Raw genomic sequence first — 7316 nt, 5'->3', positions numbered from 1 at the left:
CGGGGACATTAATGCAAGGAAACTGTAATCCGTTTGACCAAATTTCTATCAGCATGTTAAATGTGCGACCAGAAGAAAAAAAACTCTGGATCACCTTTACTCTACACACAGAGACGCATAAAAAACTCTCCCTTGACCTCCATTTGGCAAATCTGACCATAATTCTATCCTCCTGATTCCTGCTTACAAGCAAAAACTAAAGCAGGAAGCACCGGTGACTAGATCAATAAAAAAGTGGTCAGATGAAGCAGATGCTAAGCTACAGGAGTGTTTTGCTAGCACAGACTGGAATATGTTCCCCCCCCCAAAAGAAAGATTTCATTTGATTCCTCTGATGGCATTGAGGAGTACACCACATCAGTCATTGGCTTCATCAATAAGTGCATCAATGATGTCGTCCCCACAGTGACCGTGCGTACATACCCCAACCAGAAGCCATAGATTACAGGCAACATTCGCACTGAGCTAAAGGGTAGAGCTGCCGCTTTCAAGGAGCGGGACTCTAACCCGGAAGCATATAAGAAATCCCGCTATGCCCGTTTGATGTCAATACAGGACGAAGATCGAATCGTACTACACCTGCTCTGATGCTAGTCTGATGTGGCAGGGCTTGCAAACCATTACAGACTACAAAGGGAAGCACAGCTGAGAGCTGCCCAGTGACACGAGCATACCAGACGAGCTAAACTACTTCTATGTTCGCTACGAGGCAAATGGCACTGAAACATGCATGAGAGCTGTTCCGGACGACTGTGTGATCACGCTCTCCGCAGCCGATGTGATTAAGACCTTGAAACAGGTCAACATTCACAAGGCCGCAGGGCCAGACGGATTACCAGAACGTGTACTGCGAGCATGCGCTGACCAACTGTCAAGTGTCTTCACTGACATTTTCAACCTTTCCCTGTCCGAGTCTGTAATACCAACATGTTTTAAGCCGACCATCATAGTGCCTGTGCCCAATAACACTAATAACTCACGTCGGTAGCCATGAAGTGCTTTAAAAGGCTGGTCATGGCTCACATCAACACCATTATCCCAGAAACACTAGACCCACTCCAATTTGCATACCGTCCCAACAGATCCACAGATGATGCAATCTCTATTGCACTCCACACTGCCCTTTCCCACCTGGACAAAAGGAACACCTATGTTAGAACGCTATTCACTTCCTGACGGGCCGCCCCCAGGTGGTAAGGGTAGGTAAAAACAAAGCCACCACGTTGATCCTCAACACAGGGGCCCCTCAGGGGTGCACGCTCAGCCCCCTCCTGTACTCACTGTTCACTCTTGGCTGCACGGCCAGGCACGACTCCAACACCATCATTAAGTTTGCTGATGACACATCAGTGGTAGGCCTGATCACCGACAATGACGAGACAGCCTATAGGAAGGAGATCAGAGGCCTGGCCGTGTGGTTCCAGGACAACAACCTCTCCCTCAACGTGATCAAGACAAAGGAGATGACTGTGGACTATAGGAAAAAGAGGACCGAGCACGCCCCCATTCTCATCGACGAGGCTGCAGTGTCCACATCACCAACAAACTAACATTGTCCAAGCACACCAAGAAAGTTGTGAAAAGGGCATGACAATACCTATTCCCCCTCAGGAGACTGAAAAGATTTGGCATGGGTCCTCAGATCCTCAAAAGGTTCTACGGCTGCACTACCGAGAGCATGGTGACTGGTTGCATCACTGCCTGGTATGGCAACTGCTCGGCCACCGACTGCAAGGCACTACAGAGGGTAGTGCGAACGGCCCAGTACATCACTGGGGCGAAGCTTCCTGCCATCCAGGACCTCTATACCAGGCGGTGTCAGATGAAGGCCCTAAAAATTGTCAAAGACTCCAGCCACCCTAGTCATAGACTGTTCTCTCAGCTACTGCACGGCAAGAGGTGCCGGAGCGCCAAGCCATAAGACTCCTGTACACCTAATCAAATGGCTTCTCAGACTATTTGCATTGCACCCCCCCCCCAGCCCCCCTCTTTTACACCGCTGCTACTCTCTGTTATCATCTATGCATAGTCACTTTAATAACTCTACCCACATGTACATATTACCTCAACTAACCGTTGCCGCCGCACATTGACTCTGTACTGGTACCCCCCTGTATATAGTCTCGCTATTGTTATTTTACTGCTGCTCATTCATTACTTGTTACTTTTATTTCTTATTCTTTTTCGTATTTTTTTGTTTTTTAAAACTGCTTTGTTGGTTAGGGGCTCGTAAGTAAGCATTTCACTGTAAGGTCTACGCCTGTTGTTTCGGCTTATGTGACTAATAACATTTGATTTACATGATTCCATATGTGTTATTTAATCGTTTTTTTCTATTATTCTACAGTGTAGAAAACAGTAAAAATAAAAACCCTGAACTTTTGACTGGTACTGTATGTTATAACATTCCGTTAGTCGATGACACAGTTCAATGATGTGGCACTCAACCATTGGTTGATGCATGCAACATCTGAGCAGGGGAACGCGACATTGGCAAGTGAAGAGTTTTTGTATGGGGGGCAATGAGAGTGTATCAAATTTGGTAAAGATAAAAATGATTTTCTATTTTGATATGTGAGTCTTATTTGAGTGAATAGAAGCTTAATAATGCTTGGATTGTTACAAGCGTATTGATATGTTTTCTACAGAAGGTCATTGGTTACAATGTTCCCACCTGATCTCGCTTCCACCCGCCTGCCTTTCGCCTTTGGGGACATGTATTTCCATTGTTAAGAGCGATCAGTAGACCATCTTGTCAATATTATAGACAATTGTTGCCTGTGCATCAGCATGAGGACGCTACACTCCGCCTAGCTACAGTTTGTGACACAAGATATGTGATAACTATGTTTCCATACTCGACGTTACAGCTTAGTTTATACAAAACGTTGCCATAGGGTTAAATCTATCTGATCCTACCTCAGGCCAACAGCCTGAGATACCACTCAACGCACGCTGTGACTCTTCTGAAGTCAAATCTCGTACCCCCAAGTACTTCTCTGCAGCTGCCACAATATCTATTTTCTGCATTTCTGGAATCCATACGTTCCATTATGGCATTTCGTATGAGCTGTAACCTCATCAAGTATGGATCATTCATAGTTGGGTCATTCCAAGTTTGCAGTTGTGCCTTTTCTGTCCCCAGGAAATATACATTTTTATGTGGTGTAAAATATGGATTCCAAAAAAGCTTTAAATATAAGTTGTCCTTTACCTTAAACAAAAAAATATGGACCTTGAATGGGAATTTTATGCATTTTTTACTTTTTTTTTCTTCCAGTGGATGTAGGTGGTTTTGCTATGTCCCTGGGTGTTATGAACTTCCACGAAAAATAAGCCATAAAATATTCAATCTTTCATAGTCCTAGTTAAATTCTCTCACTTTTTTAATTTTTTTTATTTATTTATTTATTTTCTGTGCGGCCCTGATATCACTTTCCACCTTGTTAGTTTGCTGTAATTCTTAATTTAAGAAAATAACCCCTTCCTACAATGACACCACATTCAGGAAGTGTCAATTTCTTTGGTGGGAAAACAATGGTGCAAAACTAAATAAATATAAACACTCAGTTTTATCTATTTTTACATGTTTCATGTTGTTAGTCTGTATGTACAAATCATACATTTTCACCGTTAGGCAAAATTATAGAGAAAATTAACATTTCTATATCTGTTTGATAGAGAAGTTAAAATGTTGTTAAAGCGTTCACCATTACGCTAGCTCAATATTGCTCACTCACAGAGCGAGGGTCAAATGTACACCCTGTTAGGATTATGCACCTAACAGGTTGGAAAATGCACCTAAATAAAGTCAGTGCCTGAGCTTGACCAATATGTTTTTCTGAAAGTCAAACATGTCCTTTTTCTGATAGAATACACATTTAAGAAATATACTTTTTCCCCAAATGTTATGAGGTCCAAGAGAGACTGTATGGTTGGAATGACCCAGTTCACATATCTTTGTCTAACAAACTGTAACTACGCCCCACCTCTATTACCTGTGAAATAGTGGTCTGTCAAAACGGAGCAGATGGGAATTTCAATTGTACTTCCAATGATGTATGGCCTAGGCCTACCTACACATACATACATACATACATACATACATACATACATACATACATACATACATACATACATACATACATACATACATACATGTTAAGGTAAAGTAATGTAACAGACCACACAATCAGACTAGTTATTACAATTGAGTGTTACCAACCAGCCAGTAAGCAATTAATTTGCAAGTATCATCTCTCATTGATTTTATAGGTTCCAAACTTAAAATGCTGTGCACATGCGTGCACTTACTGATTGCACATTGATTAACGATTATCAACACCTGTGCTTTGCCAACCTGACGCAACAAATAGAGCCATCAGAGAGTCCTTTATTAACAGGGCCTTTACCAGTGCTACAGGTCAGAGTGGAGAGTGGAGAGTGGAGAGTGGAGAGTGGAGAGTGGAGAGTGGAGAGTGGAGAGTGGAGAGTGGAGAGTGAAGAGTGAAGAGTGGAGAGTGGAGAGTGGGGTTGTGGTATGCCTGTTGTTTACCATAGGGATTTGTCTAGCTGTAGAAGACAAGGCAGTGATTTTTCTCTGCTGGTGCCATAAATAATGATATCCCCCTATGACACCACATTCAGTTCTTGGTTCACTGGGGTGCTGAACTTCCGCATGCGTGCAGAACTACCTCCACGTGTTAATCTCCCCATAAATCAGTTAATGTGCAGTGGAACACATTTTACCATGCAGGTAGATCAGCGGTTTAATGGTGTTGTGGTGAGGAGTTCATGTTTGGTGTTGGGTACCAGAGCAAGGGAGCTCATGGGAATGCATTTGTCTTCACTTATGAACTCACCCAGTGTGGAAGTGAGTAGCGTATTCCAAATGCTGTTCTGACAACTATCCTTTCCAATAAAATGTTTCATGATTTCAAGATGTGTATAACATACTACTTTCGTCTCCAGACACACAATGGATTTGAGACTATTCCAATGTCCTCCACTTAAACCCCAGGAACTCCCACCTGGTGGCTGTCTGCTTTTGTACTGCCTGTATCCTTCATACCACAGGTTAGTTTCAAAGCTTCTACATTTGTGTTTAAGTAATGTGGGTGTTGGATGTTGCTTAATTACAATATTGTTCTATCTCAGGTCTGAGGTGAGTCCCACTACACCTGTTTCAACACCAGCTCACTAGACTGGAGTCTACAAGAGCTGGGGCTTTGCTGTGAATGTGATAAACTGTGAGTCATGATAAAGGTGACACTGTTAAATTGACTTTTTTTTAAATTGATTTTTTTACTATACTCTTTACAAATATAATGTTCTCATGGAACTTGCAGCATTCTGGACCAATGCATCTGAAACCAGTATCTGTCAACGAGGGCAGCTCATCCACCTCCAGGTATGTGTCCAGCAGGCCTGCCCATAGGACAATAAGTTCTCTGTCCACATTAGACTCCATTCTGAATGAATCTGTCTTTCCTAGAGCTATGTGCACTGCAGTGTGATCATCTCTAACCATGGTGCCTCCAGGTGCTAAGTCTTGCAACAAGATCAAATCAAGGTATCTGGGCATGGGCTAGGGAAACATGATTTATTCTATAACATTTAGCTTTAATGGGTGACCAATCTGTTACAGATGAGAAGCTTAGTGGGGATGTTGTGTGCAGCTGCTGTGGCTCCAGGTGTAAAGGCTCTTAAGAACTTACTCTTTGGTCAGTATCTCAAATCAAATCAAATCAAATTTATTTTTATATAGCCCTTCGTACATCAGCTGATATTCTCAAAGTGCTGTACAGAAACCCAGCCTAAAACCCCAAACAGCAAGCAAAGCATGTGAAAGAAGCACGGTGGCTAGGAAAAACTCCCTAGGAAAAACTCCCTAGAAAGGCCAAAAACCTAGGAAGAAACCTAGAGAGGAACCAGGCTATGAGGGGTGGCCAGTCCTCTTCTGGCTGTGCAGGGTGGATATTAAAACAGAACATGGTCAAAATGTTAAAATGTTAAAATGTTCATAAATGACCAGCATGGTCAAATAATAATAATCATAGTAGTTGTCGAGGGTGCAACAAGCACGTCCGGTGAACAGGTCAGGGTTCCATAGCCGCAGGCAGAACAGTTGAAACTGGAGCAGCAGCACGGCCAGGTGGACTGGGGACAGCAAGGAGTCATCATACCAGGTAGTCCTGAGGCATGGTCCTAGGGCTCAGGTCCTCCGAGAGAAAGACAGAAAGAGAGAAAGAGAGAATTAGAGAGAGCATATTTAAATACACACAGGACACCGGATAAGACAAGAGAAATACTCCAGATGTAACAGACTGACCCTAGCCCCCGACACATAAACTACTGCAGCATAAATACTGGCGGCTGAGACAGGAGGGATCAGAAGACACTGTGGCCCCATCCGATGATACCCCGGACAGGGCCAAACAGGCAGGATATAACCCCACCCACTTTGCCAAAGCACAGCCCCCACACCACTAGAGGGATGTCTCCAACCACCAACTTACCGTCCTAAGACAAGGCCGAGTATAGCCCACAACGATCTCCGCCATGGCACAACCCAAGGGGGGGCGCCAACCCAGACAGGAAGACCACGTCAGTGACTCAACCCACTCAAGTGACGCACCCCTCCCATGGACGGCATGGAAGAACACCAGTAGGCCAGTGACTCAGCCTCTGTAAAAGGGTTAGAGGCAGAGAATCCCAGTGGAAAGAGGGGAACCGGCAAGGCAGAGACAGCAAGGGCGGTTCGTTGCTCCAGCCTTTCCGTTCACCTTCACACTCCTGGGCCAGACTATACTTAATCATAGGACCTACTGAAGAGATAAGTCTTCAGTAAAGACTTAAAGGTTGAGACTGAGTCTGCGTCTCTCACATTGGTAGGCAGACCATTCCATAAAAATGGAGCTCTATAGGAGAAAGCCCTACCTCCAGCCGTTTGCTTAGAAATTCTAGGGACAATTAGGAGGCCTGCGTCTTGTGACCGTAGCGTACGTGTAGGTATGTACGGCAGGACCAAATCGGAAAGATAGGTAGGAGCAAGCCCATGTAATGCTTTGTAGGTTAGCAGTAAAACCTTGAAATCAGCCCTTGCCTTAACAGGAAGCCAGTGTAGGGAGGCTAACACTGGAGTAATATGATCAAATTTTTTGGTTCTAGTCAGGATTCTAGCAGCCGTATTTAGCACTAACTGAAGTTTATTTATGATTTTGATTTTACTTGTCTTAATGTGATTATACTATCATGGCTGTATAGTAATCTTCTAGGACTTGACAGTATATTCATGTTTCAGGCTTATTTTAATG

This window comes from Salmo salar, chromosome ssa09 (genome assembly GCF_905237065.1).
Source record: "Salmo salar chromosome ssa09, Ssal_v3.1, whole genome shotgun sequence".
In the NCBI taxonomy this organism is placed as follows: Eukaryota; Metazoa; Chordata; class Actinopteri; order Salmoniformes; family Salmonidae; genus Salmo; species Salmo salar.
This window is presented reverse-complemented; position numbering follows the sequence as displayed.